We start from the raw sequence: 19693 nt of genomic DNA on the forward strand, positions 1-19693 counted from the left end.
AAACAGCTGCACAGAGGGACACAGACATTGCGGCACCCCTGGAAACTGCCCGCGCCGCGGCACCCACTTTGAGAACCGCAGGTATAGACACATTCACACTGTATTTTGCTAAATGGTAGCTATTTTTTTTTCTAGCATATTGCAAGCGGTTGTTTAGCGGTTTGCGTTAGCGTTTTTTGCGCGGTTTGCGGTTTTTATATGGGAGTTCCTAGCGTCTACAGCATTTTGCGATTAGTGATTAGTGTTCTGATTGGGTGGTGTTTTTTTTTTCTGGACCAAAAATGCAATAGCAGCATAGGGGGCGATATTGTGGCTGGGAACGCGAAGAATCACTTGCGTTCCCAGCCTGACGGACGGTGACGGCGAAACCGGAAGTAGCCGCCGGCGGGGACGGGAGGATCGGAGGGACACGGCGAGGGCACCGATCAGCTGTAGGGGGCTGAGGGAAGCCCCAGGTTAGTAAAACTTTTTTTTCTGGCTTAACCCCTTGAGGACCACAGTCTTTCTACTCCTTAAGGACCAGAGCCCTTTTTTCCATTCAGACCACTGCAGCTTTCACAGTTTATTGCTCGGTCATACAACCTACCATCTAAATGAATTTTACCTCCTTTTCTTGTCACTAACACAGCTTTCTTTTGGTGCAATTTGATTTCTGCTGTGATTTTTAGTTTTTATTATATTCATCAAAAAAGACATGAATTTTGTCAAAAGAATGATTTTTTTAACTTTCTGTGCTGACATTTTTCAAATAAAGTAAAATTTCTATATACATTTTTGTCCAAATTTATTCTGCTACATGTCTTTGATAAAAAAAAAATCCAATAAGTGTATATTTACTGGTTTGGGTAAAAGTTATAGCATTTACAAAGTATGGTACCAAAAGTGAATTTTCCCATTTTGAAGCATCTCTGACTTTTCTGAGCACCTGTCAGGTTTTATGAGGTGCTAAAATTCCAGGATAAAATACCCCCCAAATGACCCCATTTTGGAAAGAAGACATCCCAAATATTCACTAAGAGGCATGGTGAGTTCATAGAAGATTTTAATTTTTTTGTCACAAGTTAGCGGAAAATGACACTTTGAAACAAAAATAAAACAAAAAAAAAGTTTCCATTTCTGCTAACTTGTGACAAAAAAGTAATAAATCTGCCACGGACTCACCATGCCCCTCTCTGAATACCTTGGGGTGTCTACTTTCCAAAATGGGGTCATTTGTGGGGTGTGTTTACTGTCCTGGCATTTTGGGGGTGCTAAATTGTAAGCACCCCTGTAAAGCCTAAAGGTGCTCATAGGACTTTGGGCACCTTAGCGCACCTAGGCTGCAAAAAGGGGTCACGCATGTGGTATTGCCGTACTCAGGAGAAGTAGTATAATGTGTTCTGGGGTGTATTTTTACACATACCCATGCTGGGTGGGAGAAATATCTTTGTAAATGAGATTTTTTTGATTTTTTTTTACACACAATTGTCCATTTACAGAGAGATTTCTCCCACCCAGCATGGGCATGTGTAAAAATACACCCCAAAACACATTATACTACTTCTCCTGAGTACGGCGATACCACATGTGTAACACTTTTTTGTAGCCTAGGTGTGCTAAGGGGCCCAATGTCCTTTGAGTACCTTTAGGATTTCACAGATCATTTTGAGGCATTTAGTTTCTAGACTACTCGTCATGCTTTAGGGCCCCTAAAATGCCAGGGCAGTATAGAAACCCCACAAATGACCACATTTTAGAAAGAAGACACCCCAAGGTATTCTGTTAGGAGTATGGTGAGTTTATAGAAGATTTTATTTTTTGTCACAAGTTAGTGGAAATAGATTTTTACAGTTTTTTTTCACAAAGTGTCATTTTCCGCTAACGTGACAAAAAATAAAATCTTCTATGAGCTCACCATACTCCTAACGGAATACCTTGGGGTGTCTTCTTTCTAAAATGGTGTCATTTGTGGGGTTCCTACACTGCCCTGGCATTTTAGGGGCCCTAAAGCGTGAGTCTGCGGGCGATCTGATGGTGTGGGGGTGATCCGATGCTCGCAAAAGGCAGGTTAGGGTTGTATGGGTGGCAGTGAAAGGTGGTGACAGGGGATGATTGACGGGTGATTGACAGGTGATTGACAGGTGATTGACAGGGGAGACTAGATGTATACAGTATACAAGGGGGGGGTCTGAGGGTGTGGGCGTGTAATTGGGTGCCCAAGGGGCACATTAGGGTCTGATCTGATGGGTAGCAGTGACAGGTGGTGACAGGGAGTGATTGATGGGTGGTCAGTGGGTGATTTAGAGGGGAGAACAGATGTAAACAATGCACTTTGGTGGTGATCTGACGGTGGGTCTGAGGGCAATCTGAGGGTGTGGGCGGCGGGTGTTTGGGTGCCCGCAGGGGGCAGTTTAAGGTCTGATCTGATGGATGGCAGTGACAGGTGGTGACAGGGGGTGAATGATGGGTGATTGACAGGTGATTGACAGGTGACCATTGGTGATTATAGGGGAGGATAGAGTTGGGGAGCAGATGGTTTTCATAGACATTCATATGTTGATTCCAGTGTCTCAAAATATTAGTCAGCAGTATTCATAGCTGGCTAACAATATCTGTGATAGTCATCATAGGTGGCTCCCAATATCTGGCACTAGCCATAGGTGGACCACAACATCTTTCACTTTATGTAATTATAGATGGCAAGCAATATCTGTCAGAAGTTATAGGTGGCCACTTATGTCTTCTTGTAGTCATCATTATTCCCTAAGTATCTGCCCGCAGTCATAGTTGGTTCCAAAAATTTTTTTACACTGTCATATAATTTTTATAATGTTTAAACATTATGATTAACCACTTAAGCCCGAAGGGTTGACATTTTTTTACATCCGAGCAACTTTCACCCCCCATTCATTTGCCAATAACTTTATCACTACTCATCACAATTAATTGATCTATATCTTGTTTTTTCCGCCACCAATTAGGCTTTCTGTGGGTGGTATATTTTGCTAAGAGCCACTTTACTGTAAATGCATTTTAACAGGAAGAATAAGAAAACAATGGAAAAAATTCATTATTTCTCAGTTTTCAGCCATTATAGTTCTAAAATAATACATACCTCCATAATTAAAACTCACGTATTGTATTTGCCCATATGCCCCGGGTATTTCACCGTTAAAATTATGTCCCTATCACAATGTATGGCGACAATATTTTATTTGGAAATAAAGGTGCATTTTTTCCGTTTTGCGTCCATCACTGTTTAGAAGCCCATAATTTATTAAATCATATTGATATACTCCTTTGACATGAATATTTAAAAAGTTCAGACCCTTAGGTAACTATTTATGTTTTTGTTTTTTTTTTTTTATTGTAATTTTTTTTTTTTTTTTTCATTTAAACTTATATGTGGGTATTTTTTGGTGTGGGAGGTAAACAGGGTTTTTTTTTTTAATATATTTATATGTTTATCTGTAAAACTTTTTTTTTTTAGGTGTAATTTGCTATTTGGCCACAAGATGGCCAGAATCAAAAAGTCCTGGGAGTGATCGATCTCGCTCCCAGGCAGAAGAAAGGAGCCCAGAGCTCAGAAAAGCCGCAGCGTCTGAAGAGACGCTGTCGGCTTTTCTCCGGGGGGGTCCGATCAGCGAAAGGGATTTATAATCCCTTTCACTGATCGGTGGGCTAGCGGGCAGCAGCGGGGGCGCGCACGGGGGGGCCCGCGGGCGCGCGCGCGACCCGCGGGAGTGCACGCAGCCCAACTGGACGAGAAATCTCGTCCAGTTGGGCTTAAGTGGTTAAAGTAAAGTTAATCCTAATTAATAAATGTATAATCCATACAGTGGTCATGAATACTGTAAACATTTTTTGCAGGAATTTACAAGAGGCCGCTATGACCTGTCGGTGGGCGAGTCAAAGAAGCAGGTGGTCCGGAGGGTCCAGTTCCTGTTGAGGAAAGAGTTCAACAGGAACTTGAAGGTGAAGCAGGTCCAGATGATGTGGAGCGACCTGAAGAGGAGGGACAAAGAGCTCGTCAAGAGCATTCAGGAAGCCCTGTCCTGTAAGTCAGCAAACTACTAGTTTATGTATGTGTATCTTGGGTTTTTTATACTGTATCTAATTATCCTATAAAAATACCATGTGCAGTGAATATTATAATAGAGTTGTGTAGTATATACAGTAAAAGTACCCGTTCAATATTCACAGCTCATCACTTTTTGTGTGTGTGCGTGCACTGTCTGTAGTGTACTACACACACTCTATTTCCTTCTACTGAATCTGATTACTACTGATTATTGTATTTTCTAGTTAGTGTACTAGGGGACACACTCACTGTTCACTGTTCACACTTACTGATTACTGAATTATTGTATTTTGTATTAGTACTGTACTAGTAATCACTTAGCGATCTAATCACTTAGTGATTAGTGTCACCTCACCCACCAACCCACTCCATTCAAGTACCCCACTTTTTCACCCGCCCTTTTAAAAAACTTTTTTGTTTACGCCCAAAACATCAAAGATGTCTGGAAGTGGCAGCCAGCGCGGTTTGGGAAAGGGGAAGGGCAGCAAGGGAATCAGGAGGAGAGGGAGCAGCATTGTGGCAAGCCGCGGCCGCGCCACCATGCACAGTTCCGCAGCAGCAGCAGCTGCGTCAGTGGCTAACATTCCGCCTCTTGCCACTGGCCGTGGATGCCTTGGGCGCCGCCCAACAGGAGCATCTGCAACTCACGCTGCAGAGACACAGCAGCAGCAGCAGCGTGTAGTACCTGCTCCTATTTTCCTCCAGCCGGGTCGGAAACGTCCCATTGAGGAAAAGGATGCAGCCACTGTGGTGCAACTGATGACAGAGGAAGAGCAGCCCGCCATCAGCTCTGCATCCGAGGCCTCCACCCTCACCACCACCACCACCCCTGTTCGCAGCAGCCACCCAGCAGGGCCTGGGGAGGAGGCCAGTTCACCGTCACTTGGCGATCTGTCATTCAGCAGACTTTTGACCCCAGGCATCATGAGTAAATTGTCTGCTGTTGTTGGCGATTTTGAGGAGGAGATGCTGATGGGCACTTTGGGGGAGGAGGGATTGGACAGCAAGACTGTGGCGACAGTCAAGCAGCCCATCCATGCATCAGGAGAGGAGTTTGGGGGGTCATCATCCCAGCAGGACATGTTTCAGGAGGGGGAGGATGATGATGACACGCTGACAGACAAAGACTGGGTGCCACCAGCTCCTGGGGATGTCGTCGTCAGCAGCTCTGAGGAGGTGGAGGAGGATGGGCTTGTGGGCCTTGCAAGGAGGCGCATCATTGCAAGCATTGGCAGCAGTAGGCAGGTCCCACAGCCTGCTGGTGTCTCAGGCTCAGCAGCAGCAGCAGCATCTGCCAGTACCACCACCAGCCGCACCCAAGCCCCTTCCTCCCTCAACCACCACAGGGAGACAGGCAGCAGCGGCTCCAGGATGTAGGGGGTTGTTCTTGTCACCAATCTGGCGATTTTTCACAATGCCCACAGTGTACAGCAAGTACGCCACTTGCAACCACTGTCAGCGGAAGTTGAGCCGAGGTGCAGACCCCTTAAAGTTCAGCACCAGCTCGCTCATCAACCACATTGCTGCTAAACATTTCCACCAGCATGAGGAGTTCCAGAGGCTAAAGGCATCTGGTGCTGGCAGTGGCACCACACCCATCACTGCACAGCCTTCAGCAGCAGCAGCAGCAACAGCAGCCACCCGCCCTCCTGCTCCTCCAGCAGCACCAGCAGGAGTGCGGAAACGCACTGCTCCTCCCCCCTCTGCAACTCCTGCCGCCGACACTGAGGCCTGTTCTGGCAGCCAGTCCTCAGTGGCCTCTTCTGCTGTGTCCGCTGATTCCCGTGCTAGCAAAAGGCCACGCCAGAGCCTTTTGAGCGAGTCCTTCCAGGGGGTGGTTAGGGCTCTGCCTCCCAGCAGCCGTCGCGTGCGTCAGCTGAACGGCTTGCTGGCACGGGCCATGTGCTCCCAACTCCTGCTGTACACGCTTGTGCAGGAGGGGAGCGACATGCGTGCGCTGCTTGCTTGTGCAGCCCCAGACTGGCAGCTCCCCAGCAGACACTACTTTGCCCGCAAGGCCATTCCTGCACTGCACCGCTTTGTGATGGCCAATGTGGAGCGAGGGCTGGAGCACGGGGTTGGTGAAAGGGTCCACGTCACCATGGACTCCTGGAGCAGCCGCTTCGGGACAGGCCGCTACCTGTCCTTCACTGTCCACTGGGTCAGCTTGGTGGAAGGGGGTGAGGATGGGAGAGCAGCAGCGGGCACAGCAGCAGCAGCAACACAGTGGGTGGTGCCACCCCGCAGGGTCAGGGGAACTGCAGCAGGTTCCTCCGATCCTCTGCCATCCTCCGGCACACCTGGCCAAACCCCCCGCCTCAGCAGCAGCATGAAGGCCCGCCACTGCCAAGCACTGCTGCAGTTGGTCAGCCTTGGGAAGACCAAACTGACAGCAACCCATGTGTTGGCTAAACTCCAGGAGCAGGAGAGGATTTGGCTGACCCCCAGAGGCCTCAGAGTCGGAGAGGTGGTGGCCGACAATGGGGCCAATCTGGTTGCCGCAATTGACAGGGGAAACCTGACCCACATCCCCTGTCTTGCCCACGTGCTGAACATGGTGGTGCAGAAGTTCTTGCGCACCTACCAGGGGATGGGCGAACTGCTGGAAACGGCAAGGAACGTTGTGCGTCACTTCCGGTGCTCGGCTGCAGCCTGTGCGAGCCTGGAAGACGTGCAAAAGGAGCTGGAGCTGCCACGCCATTGGCTGATCCTTGACGTTCCAACTCGCTGGAAATCCACCCTGGCGATGTTGGAGCGTCTGGTTGAACAGAAGCACGCTGTCAACCAGTACCTTGCCCTGGCCACTGTTTCCGCCGCTCAGAGAAGGGACAAGACCAGCAACATCCCGTCCATCGTCCCCGATGACGACTGGAGGCACATGCAGCAGGTGTGCTTAGTGCTGGCTCCCTTTCTGCAGGCCACTAACATGGTGAGCAGGGACCATGCTATGGTCTGCGAGTGGGTGCCCCTGGTTTGTCTGCTGAACAGGGCCCTCGATTCTTTGCTGGAACAGGGAGCGGCAGCCTTGGACCAGCAGGAGCGGCAAGCAGCTGCACAGTCCACCTCTGAGGGGGAGGAGTAGGAGGACTTGGTGGAGGTCCCTGACCTTGCTGCTGATGAGGGGGATCAGCACAGCGCAGCTGAGTTGGTGCTGGGGTGGAGAGAGGATGAGGCGGCAGAGGAGGAGGATGAGGACAGCACTGCCGTCGATGTGCCAGCACACGTGGCTCGCCTCTTCCCAATGGCAGTGCACATGCTGACATGCCTGCGCAAGGACCCCAGGGTGATCCAGATGAAGCAGAGGGAGGACATCTGGATCAGCATGATGTTGGACCCACGCCTCAAGGGGAAGTTGAGCCAGTTCCTGCCGCCTGCAGGAGGAGACCCAGCGCAACAAATAAGGAGCTTGCAGCAGGCCCTTGTTGAGCGCTTGGAGGAAGCCTTCCCCCAGCCTTCCACCCCCACTGTCCAGCCAGCACAGAGGCAGCAGCAGGTGCCTGCATCCAGCAGCAAGCGCCCCACAGACCTGCTGTCTCTCAGCAACAAGCTCTACAGGACTGTAGAGGCTCCGGCAGCAGTGACTAGAGAGGAGGTGCATGCAGCAGCATCCTCCTCCGGTCACAGCCAGCGCCTGACCCGCATGGTGGCTGACTACATGGGGTCCTACAGCGGGCTTGACAGCGATGCCCCTGTTGATCCCATTGAGTATTGGGTCAAGCGCCTGGAGATCTGGAGCAAGCTGGCGCAGTACGCCCGGGAAGTGCTGTCCTGCCCCCCTTCCAGCGTGCTGTCCGAGCGCTGCTTCAGTGCAGCTGGTGGCGTGGTCACCGAGAAACGCTCACGTCTGTCTCACAAGTCTGTGGACAGACTGACGTTTCTCAAGATGAACCAGGCGTGGGTGGAAGGCGAGTTCCTGGCCCCTGTTGTCGGCGAGAGGGGGACATGAACTGGCTGCCGGAAGAACCATCGTTAATGTGCCTTACCACCCTTTACCACCTCCTGGCTCTTGCTCACTAAGCCAGCCTGGTTCACTTTGACTATTACGTCGCCTGCAGCCACACATTTTACATCTACAGTGGGCTGCTGTGTACTGCCCTTCTGCTGTCTGTCTGTCTGTGTTTCCCACTGCCAAGGGTACACAGATTTTACCTTCTGCTGCCACTCTGCCACCAGCTATTACGTCAAACAATAGCTATATCTGTGTAATTTGCTGTAAAAAAAAAAAAAGTAAACCATTAAAAAAAACAAAAAAAAACAATTTTTAATTTTTTTGAGGTGCCCGGGTTGAAAACTGTGTTGTCCCAGTTGTGTATTGGACACGATGTGGGCTGCAAGACCGCTGTCTGGGACCTCCTATTGTATTTATTTAAAGCCCTGGTATCAACGCTAGGTACCAGGGCTATTATGTCACGCTGCCTACCTACCTGCTGCCACACTCACAGTACTCCTCCATTCCTCCTGCTGCTGCCTGTCTGTCTGTGTTTCCCACTGCCAAGGGTACACAGATTTTACCTTCTGCTGCCACTCTGCCACCAGCTATTACGTCAAACAATAGCTATATCTGTGTAATTTGCTGTAAAAAAAAAAAAAGTAAACCATTAAAAAAAACAAACAATTTTTAATTTTTTTGAGGTGCCCGGGTTGAAAACTGTGTTGTCCCAGTTGTGTATTGGACACGATGTGGGCTGCACGACCGCTGTCTGGGACCTACTGTTGTATTGATTTAAAGCCCTGGTATCAACGCTAGGTACCAGGGCTATTATGTCACGCTGCCTACCTACCTGCTGCCACACTCACACTACTCCTCCATCCCTCCTGCTGCTGCTGCTGCCTGTCTGTGTTTCCCACTGCCAGGGTACACAGATTTACCTTCTGCTGCCACTCTGCCACCAGCTATTACGTCCAACAATAGCTACTCTCATTACTCCTCCATTCCTCCTGCTGCTGCTGCTGTCTGTCTGTGTTTCCCACTGCCAGGGTACACAGAATTACCTTCTGCTGCCACTCTGCCACCAGCTATTACGTCAAACAATAGCTACTCTCATTACTCCTCCATTCCTCCTGCTGCTGCTGCTGTCTGTCTGTGTTTCCCACTGCCAGGGTACACAGAATTACCTTCTGCTGCCACTCTGCCACCAGCTATTACGTCAAACAATAGCTATATCTGTGTAATTTGCTGTGAAAACAAAACAAAAAAAACATTAAAAAAAAAAGGTTTAATTTTTCTGAGGTGCCCGGGTTGAAAACTGTGTTGTCCCAGTTGTGTATTGGACACGATGTGGGCTGCACGACCGCTGTCTGGGACCTCCTGTTGTGTTTATTTACAGCCCTGGTATCACCGCTAGGTACCAGGGCTATTATGTCACGCTGCCTACCTACCTGCTGCCACACTCACAGTACTCCTCCATTCCTTCTGCTGCTGCCTGTCTGTCTGTGTTTCCCACTGCCAAGGGTACACAGATTTTACCTTCTGCTGCCACTCTGCCACCAGCTATTACGTCAAACAATAGCTATATCTGTGTAATTTGCTGTAAAAAAAAAAAAAGTAAACCATTAAAAAAAAAAAACAATTTTTAATTTTTTTGAGGTGCCCGGGTTGAAAACTGTGTTGTCCCAGTTGTGTATTGGACACGATGTGGGCTGCACGACCGCTGTCTGGGACCTACTGTTGTATTGATTTAAAGCCCTGGTATCAACGCTAGGTACCAGGGCTATTATGTCACGCTGCCTACCTACCTGCTGCCACACTCACACTACTCCTCCATCCCTCCTGCTGCTGCTGCTGCCTGTCTGTGTTTCCCACTGCCAGGGTACACAGATTTACCTTCTGCTGCCACTCTGCCACCAGCTATTACGTCCAACAATAGCTACTCTCATTACTCCTCCATTCCTCCTGCTGCTGCTGCTGTCTGTCTGTGTTTCCCACTGCCAGGGTACACAGAATTACCTTCTGCTGCCACTCTGCCACCAGCTATTACGTCAAACAATAGCTACTCTCATTACTCCTCCATTCCTCCTGCTGCTGCTGCTGTCTGTCTGTGTTTCCCACTGCCAGGGTACACAGAATTACCTTCTGCTGCCACTCTGCCACCAGCTATTACGTCAAACAATAGCTATATCTGTGTAATTTGCTGTGAAAACAAAACAAAAAAAACATTAAAAAAAAAAGGTTTAATTTTTCTGAGGTGCCCGGGTTGAAAACTGTGTTGTCCCAGTTGTGTATTGGACACGATGTGGGCTGCACGACCGCTGTCTGGGACCTCCTGTTGTGTTTATTTACAGCCCTGGTATCACCGCTAGGTACCAGGGCTATTATGTCACGCTGCCTGCCTCATTGACTGCCTGCTGCCACACACTCATCCTCCTCCTCCTGCTGCTGAATTTACCTCCTGCTGTCTGTGTTTTTCCACTGCCAGGGAGCACATACAATGGCGCTTCCACCATGCGCCACCAGCTATTTGTTACGCTCAAAAATAGCTGCATTTCTTTAAAAAAACAAAAAAAATATATATACTTTTTATTAATACTTTGTGATATTATTTTTAGAGGTGTCCGGGTTGAAAACTGTGTTGTCCCAGTTGTGTATTGGACATGATGTGGGCTTCACGACCGCTGTCTGGAACCTCATGCTGTGTATTTACGGCCTGGTACCACCGCTAGGTACCACACAGCCTATTATGTCTCGCTGCCTGCCTCATTGACTGCCTGCTGCCACACAATCATCCTCCTCCTCCTGCTGCTGCTGCTGAATTTACCTCCTGCTGTCTGTGTGTTTCCACTGCCAGGGAGCACATACAATGGCGCTTCCAACATGCGTGCGCCACCAGCTATTTATTAAGCTCAAAAATAGCTGCATTTCTTTAAAAAAAAATATATAAAAGAGAAATAAGTGAAGAAGAAGAAGACGATATAGAAGAAGAAGAAGAAGATATAGAAAAAGAAGAAGACGAAATGGAAAAATAATAATAATAAGAAGAGGATATAGAAAAAGAAGATATAGAAAAAGAAGATGAAGAAAAAGAAGATGAAAAAGAAGATGAAGAAGATGAAGAAGAAGATGAAGAAGATGAAGAAGAAGAAGAAGAAGAAGATGATGAAGAAGAAGATGATGAAGAAGATGAAGATGAAGAAGAAGAAGAAGAAGAAGAAGAAGAAGAAGAAGAAGAAGAAGAAGAAGAAGACAATATAGAAGAAGAACAAGAAGATATAGAAGAAGAACAAGAAGATATAGAAGAAGAAGAGGAAGATAATAAAGAAGAAGAAGAAGAAGATATAGAAGAAGAAGAAGAAGATATAGAAGATAAAGAAGAAGAAGAAGAAGAAGTATATACACTACTGAACAGAATTTTGGACACAACTTCTCTTCTCTTTCCACCTTTTTTTTTTTTTAAAGGAACATCCCCACATAATCACTTGCTGTTGTTACTTGGAAAAAAAGATGTTTCTTGCATCATTCACCCTCAAAACAAGTGTTGGAAGCTATTTAAGGCCAATTCGAATAGTCAGCTCGAATAATGAGCTCGAATACCGACTCGAATAGTGAGCTCGAAGTCCGAGGTCGAATCGAATAGTAAAAAATATTCGACTCGAATATTCGACCGAATTTGAATAATTTACTATTCGAATTCGACCAAACTCGAATAATAAAAAGGGGTATCCGAGCATCACTGGTGTTTAACCACTACGCATCCGGACCTTGTTTCCCCCTTATGGACCAGTGCAATTATACCCAGATATGCCCTCTGGATTAGTGTGTGCACCCAGGATTAGGTCCCCCTCCCATTATAGCCATATCTGCCCCAGTATAATTTTTTTCATTTTCATTCAAAATGGGTATATGTGGCTACATTATTTTATTACTCACCCCAGCTGCACATTTAACCACCCCACCCCTCACCTGGGGTCCTCAATCCCCCAGTATGGATAGTCAGATGTGCACCCCCATTCAGGCAGCCCCCTTCGTGGGTAGATCGCAAGCCGTCTCTCTCACCTCACCTCGTTCCTGCAATCAGGCTGCAGCCCGAGCCTCCGTTCTCCGCTCTACACGCAGCCCGGTGATGCCCTTTACTGGTTCTCGGCTTGATGACATCATCATGCCAGGATTCGGATATTCTGCATCATGGGGCTGACTGCAGAGCAGGGAATGGAGGCTCGGGCTGCAGACTGATTGCAGGAACGAGGTGAGGTGAGAGAGACTGCTAGCAGTTGGATACAGCAGCGATTAAAAAAAAAATTACTTTGATTAAAAACTTAATACTTTTTACCAATTTCATGACATATTTTGTTCTCATTATATTATTTATTATTCTTTATTACAGCTGGATCTGCTTCTCTTCCACCACCTGCACAGCAAGGCCCAGGCCGCGTCCGCCGACAGGACAGGAGGACCCCCCCTGTCTGCGCAGCCCCAGGACCTGCAGGAAGGAGATGCCCCTGGACCCAGCACCTCCTCCCGGTCTTCCTCCCCAGGCCCCTCCTATCGCAGCCAGCGAGTGGCCAGGCGATTTGCCGGATGCCTCCAAACTGGTAAAAATCTTGCAGTCTATAATTAAGAGGTTTTGGATCAGGATCAGGCGTCGAGTCCTGCGTGAACGCGGGTGGACGACGTCCACTTACTTTTATTGGAGACTGGACGTCGTCCACCCTAGTACCCTGGAGGGGAGCAGCGCAGTGGAGAGGAGCATTGGGCAGAGCAGCGGGGAAGGGCGGACGTTTCCCCCCTTCCCTCACCTTGGGCTCCACTTCTTGGCTCTCCCCTCCAGAATGATTGCGGCGCTGGCTGGTAGTGGCAGCGGGCCTCAGTGGGCGGGATTTACCTCCTCCTGTTCCGGCGAGTTGACATTGTGCGTGCAGCTAGTCTGGTCTAGTCAAGACCAGAGCAGCGGCACAGCTTCAACTCGCCGGAATGAGGAGGAGGTAAGTCCCGCCCACTGATGCCACTACCAGCCACCACCGCAATCGTTCTGGAGGGGAGAGCCAGGAAGAGGAGCCCAAGGTGAGGGAAGGGGGGGGGGAAACGTCCGCCCTTCCCCGCTGCTCTGCCCAATGCTCCTCTCCACTGCGCTGCTCCCCTCCAGCTGGGGGGACACCTGGCTACATATGCTGGGGCCACTATACACCTGGCTACATATACTGGGGCCACTATACACCTGGCTACATATACTGGGGACACCTATACACCTGGCTACATATACTGGGGACACCTATACACCTGGCTATACTGGGGCCACTATACACCTGGCTACATATACTGTGGACACGTATACACCTGGCAACATATACTGGGGACACCTATACACCTGGCTATACTGGGGCCACTATACAACTGGCTACATATACTGGGGACACCTATACACCTGGCTATACTGGGGACACCTATAGACCTGTCTACCTATTCTGGGGACGTCTATACACCTGGCCACCTATTCTGGGAATATCTATACACCTGGCCACCTATTCTGAGGACATCTATACACCTGGCTACCTATTCTGGTGACATCTCTACATCTGGCCACCTATTCTGGGGACAACTATACACATGATTACTTATACTGGGGACACCTATAGACCTGGCTAGCTATACTGGGGGTACCTATTTTGGGGGAACTGCTGTCAGATCTGTATTTATGGGGAACTGATGATGCCAGATTACGTGTATTTTGGGGGAACCTCTGCCAGATTGTGTATGTTCGGGGACCACTGCTGACAGATTACATGTATTTTGGGTGTTACGTGTGTTTTGGGTGATCCACTGCCAGGTTTCGCGTATTTTGGGGAACTGCTTCCAGATTATGTGTATGTTGGGGGAACTGCTGTTGCCAGATTGTCTATTTTGGGGTAACCACTGCCATATTATCTGTATTTTGGAGGAACCTCTGCCAGATTATGTGTATTTTTGGTGAAATGCTGTCAGACTACATCTAATTTTTGGGGATACACTACGACAGAGCTCAAACTTCCCCTGGCAGACCTTTTATACCACTGCTAAGGACATGTATATTTGGCCCCACCATGACCATGCCCACGCTATGCTTAACCAAACCCATTTTTTGGCGCGCAGAGATTTTTAGGGTGAGTCCACTCACCTCTTTTTCAAGGACTACACCCCTGATCAGGATGATACCATTTATTGGCTAACTTAAAAGAATAAGAGCATGCAAGCTTTCGACTGTAGAGACTTCGTCGAGGTACATTTCCATTACATGCGGTACACCGCGGGTGTCCTGAAACCATTGGCACGGCAATGGTATAGTTTGTATTGCATTCAGGTTATGCGGAGCGGTGTAGACTGATCCAAGAATCTGCAGCATGCTGCAGATTCTCGCAGAACAGGATCTGCGTCCCATCTCCTCTAATCACTTCTGCATTGTGAGATGCGGAAGTGATGCGGCGAGGTGGCCGCCTTTGCATCACTTCTGTGGTGGAACAGGGCCCTAAATGTTATTGTATAAGCTTTACATTACAGGTTGCTGTTTTTTTTTTTTTTTTTCCTTGTAAAATATCAATCAGGTTAACCTATTTTCCCTATTCTTTCCATAGTTCCACTATCCACTTACTTAAAAGTGAGGCGGGACTATAGGAGCCTGAAGGCAAGGGTGAGGAGGCATGAGAGAGGAGTGCCGGTCTGGGAGTTTAATATTCTACAGCAGCAGGTCCTGGAGCTGCGCGAAAAAACGGCCCGGCAGGACGAGCTGATCGCCCAATTAATGGGCACCGGGGGCAGGCGTGATGCCTAAACGCTATTTTTTGTGTGTTCTGTTTTGGGGTGGGGGGGGGGGGGTAAATAGTTTTGTTGGACCATTGTAGCCCCTGACACACTCCAATGAGTTGTTGTTCACCATGAGCTTGCTGGTTAGTTTGTACCTCTCGGTCAGCCCCGTTTCTATGGGCGTGCGATACGTGCAATCGCCCGGGGCGCTGGATTGTTGCGGCAGGAGGGGGGCACAGAGGTGTTGGGAGTGAGTATAATAGTAATAACTCACCTTCGTTCAGCAGAGTAGCCGATCCCACTGGCGGACGGAGGGGGCTATTCCGGGTGTCTGGAACACCCCCCCTGCACTGAGCTGTGTATTCAGCCAGGGAAGCCCGCATAATATAAACAGCCTCATTCTCCCTCCCTTCTTACTTCTGGTGCCTCCCTCCAGCTAATAGAATGAGAGAGGCAGCTGAGCTTCCCCCAGACCCCCACAAGAAGATGCAGCCTGCAGTGAGAGAATGTTGATTCTGGAGTCCCCCACTCAGGGCCGGTTTAAGCAACAGTGGGGCCCCAGGGCAAAATAAACATATACCCCGGAACAAAAATCGGCATTAGGGGACCTTTTTTGCAGCTGGTATAGTCAGGGTGTGAATTCCCAATCGGTCGGAGCTCCACATTCTGGCTATCCCAGCCTGCATGGGGGACAAGGGGTTAAAAAGTTTCAGGAGGGGGGACCCCACATAATTAAAAAAAAAAAAAAATCCCACACTCTAAACATAAAAAAAATTGGGAAAATAGGAAAAAATGCCAGGGATCTTCATACAGCCATATTGCGGCTGTATAGCGATCCCTGGCCAAAGCGCTGCGGCTGCGTATAGACCCCCTGGAAACCCCGTTAGGAAATTTATTGCGCTTTCGTTTGATGCATGTAAAATTACACTACCGTTAGGTTTGCTACTAAAAGTGACATTTACCGCATTTAAAAGTATACTTTTTTCCTTCGAAACTTTAAAATCGATTTTCTCAAAAACTATAAGGTCTTTTTGAAAAATTGTTTTTTCCTCTTATTCCTAATGATCTCCTTAACATATACTGCAAATTTAGGGTTTCTAGCATTTAAGGTGGAATTGCTATTAACCATTAAAGTCGGAAGGTTTTTAAATGTGTATTTTTTTTCCTTTGAAACCTTAAAATCGATTTTCTCAAAAACTATAAGGCTGATTTGAAATTTTTTTTCCTCTTGTAGCCACTAGGGGCCCCTACAAGCTCTGGGGCCTTGGGGCAGCTGCCTCCTTTGCCTCTATGGTAGTGCCGGCCCTGCCCCCACTCTCCACAGCACAGAAGTGTCAGACATGATGCAATTAGAGGGTAGGCAAGCTGGTAAATATGCACAGCATGATGCAGAACTTGCCTGGACTCAGGGTCCATGGGCAAACATCTGTCTGGTCTCTCCCTATTATTATAATGACTGCATGGGTGGATAAGGTGTTAAACAAGTTGAAAAGTTTTTGCCAGTCCCTAGACTCCAGGAGGGCTTCTTTCTGACTTGTGTGAAAAACAAAAGTTTGCTTTCCTAAAACAGAAAGAATTTGCGATAATTCAGGTTGGAGTGAGCTCGAGATGTCTCCCAGGCACCACTGCTGAATATATGCAAATTAACCATTGTACCCTTAGAAGCTAAACACACCTCCAGAACCGCTGGAATGCAATGATGTGTCAGCTTGTTAATATGTACAGAGCCATAATAATCCAACATGCATACAGACTGTTTCGGATTGTTTGATCCTCATCAGTGCATGGCATGGATTAATTTGGCTCTATGGAGTAGGGCTTGTAAATCCGAGAGGCACAGACTAACCAGCAAGCTCATGGTGACCCAGAACTCATTGGGGTATGTAAGGGACTACAATGGTCCTAAAAGCCCCCTTACTAAGATGTTAAGAAAAACAAAAGTTTGCTTTCCTAAAACAGAAAGAATTTGCGATAATTCAGGTTGGAGTGAGCTTGAGATGTCTCCCAGGCACCACTGCTGAATATATGCAAATTAACCATTGTACCCTTAGAAGCTAAACACACCTCCAGAACCGCTGGAATGCAATGATGTGTCAGCTTGTTAATATGTACAGAGCCATAATAATCCAACATGCATACAGACTGTTTCGGATTGTTTGATCCTCATCAGTGCATGGCATGGATTAATTTGGCTCTATGGAGCAGGGCTTGTAAATCCGAGAGGCACAGACTAACCAGCAAGCTCATGGTGACCCAGAACTCATTGGGGTATGTAAGGGACTACAATGGTCCTAAAAGCCCCCTTACTAAGATGTTAAGAAAAACAAAAGTTTGCTTTCCTAAAACAGAAAGAATTTGCGATAATTCAGGTTGGAGTGAGCTCGAGATGTCTCCCAGGCACCACTGCTGAATATATGCAAATTAACCATTGTACCCTTAGAAGCTAAACACACCTCCAGAACCGCTGGAATGCAATGATGTGTCAGCTTGTTAATATGTACAGAGCCATAATAATCCAACATGAATACAGACTGTCTTGGATTGTTTGATCCTCATCAGTGCATGGCATGGATTAATTTGGCTCTATGGAGTAGGGCTTGTAAATCCGAGAGGCACAGACTAACCAGCAAGCTCATGGTGACCCAGAACTCATTGGGGTATGTAAGGGACTACAATGGTCCTAAATGGTGACTTGTGTGAGAGACTGACAGGGACAGGAGTCCGATTACAGGCAAGTAGCCTGTCTGATGTGGGACTGCAATACAGATAAGTTCTCTGCTCCATCTCAGGCTATTCTCAATTTCTCCACTCTTCCTCTCTCTGGGCTAGTGCAACGCCAAAATGACAATAGCAATCTGTGGGAACACCCTCATAGGGTAACATTAGCCAAGCGCTTTTCAAATCACTGTTGATTTGAAAAACGCTCAGAAGCACTCTTGGTGTGCACCAGCCTCCTTCATTCACTTTTGTTTCCCTCTTCCACTAGTGCTGCTGGCTGTGTCTTCTTGTCATACAGGAAAGCTAAATAAAAGTGCAATCCTGGTGAGGCAAAATATTATTATTTAGTATTTATATAGCGCCGCCATCTTCCTCAGATGCATATATCCCTGCATCATATGGGTATCGCTTGCGCTATGGGACACTATGTGGCAAATTCCACTGAATTGTCCAAACTAAATCTCCCGTTCCTCTCTCGGGGAGTTGTTCCAGCGCTGTACCCCGTTCAAATTTGCTGCTCCCAGAAGCCCTCAGAAACACTTGTGTCCTTGAGTACTTCCAAAGATAGGCAGCTCCGTAATACGCCAGCGCACTTTTGTGCATGGGCAGTATGGAGCCACCTGTCTTCGGACATAAGTGCTTCTGGACCTTTCAGGAATCCCCCCCTTAAAAATCCTGCGTTTGCCCCTGGATCCCACGCTGCTTCAATGTACTTCCTTTCCCGGCATCTGTCTCAGTAACAGCGCCCCCCTGTGATGATGTTCCGCATGTCAACACAGGGGGGCGCTGTTACTGAGACAGATGCCATGAAAGGAAGTACATTGTAGCAGCGTGGGATCGGCTATTCTGCTGAATGAAGGCGAGTTATTACTATTATGCCCGCTCTTACCACGCTGCAGCACCTACCTATCTAAACTATACTGTAGCACCTACCTACCTACTCTATACTGCAGAACCTACCTACCTAATCTACACTGCAGCACCTACCTAATCTATACTGCAGCACCTACCTACGTAAGCTGTACTGCAGCACCTACGTACCTACCTAATCTATACTGCAGAACCTACCTACCTAATCTATACTGCAGCACCTACCTACGTTAGCTGTACTGCAGCACCTACCTACCTACCTAATCTATACTGCAGCACCTACCTACCTAATCTATACTGCAGCACCTACCTACCTACCTAATCTATACTGCAGCACCTACCTACCTAATCTATACTGCAGCACCTACCTACCTACCTACCTAATCTATACTGCAGCACCTACCTACCTACGTTAGCTGTACTGCAGCACCTACCTACCTACCTAATCTATACTGCTGTACCTACCTACGTTAGCTGTACTGCAACACCTACCTACCCACCTAATCTATACTGCAGCACCTACCTACCTAATCTATACTGCAGAACCTACCTACCTAATCTATACTGCAGCACCTACCTACGCTAGCTGTACTGTAGCACCTACCTACCTACCTAATCTATACTGCAGCACCTACCTACCTACCTAATCTATACTGCAGCACCTACCTACCTACCTAATCTATACTGCAGCACCTACCTACCTATGTTAGCTGTACTGCAGCACCTACCTACCTACCTAATCTATACTGCAGAACCTACCTACCTAATCTATACTGCAGCACCTACCTACGTTAGCTGTACTGCAGCACCTACCTACCTACCTAATCTATACTGCAGCACCTACCTACCTAATCTATACTGCAGCACCTACCTACCTACCTAATCTATACTGCAGCACCTACCTACCTACCTACGTTAGCTGTACTGCAGCACCTACCTACCTACCTAATCTATACTGCAGCACCTACCTACGTTAGCTGTACTGCAGCACCTACCTACCTACCTACCTAATCATTACTGCTGCACCTACCTACCTAATCTATACTGCAGCACCTACCTACCCACCTAATCTATACTGCAGCACCTACCTACCTAATCTATACTGCAGAACCTACCTACCTAATCTATACTGCAGCACCTACCTACGTTAGCTGTACTGCAGCACCTACCTACCTACCTAATCTATACTGCAGCACCTACCTACCTACCTAATCTATACTGCAGCACCTACCTACCTACATTAGCTGTACTGCAGCACCTACCTACCTAATCTATACTGCTGCACCTACCTACATTAGCTGTACTGCAGCACCTACCTACCTACCTAATCTATACTG

Source organism: Hyperolius riggenbachi, chromosome 2 (assembly GCF_040937935.1).
Source record: "Hyperolius riggenbachi isolate aHypRig1 chromosome 2, aHypRig1.pri, whole genome shotgun sequence".
Lineage (NCBI taxonomy): Eukaryota > Metazoa > Chordata > Amphibia > Anura > Hyperoliidae > Hyperolius > Hyperolius riggenbachi.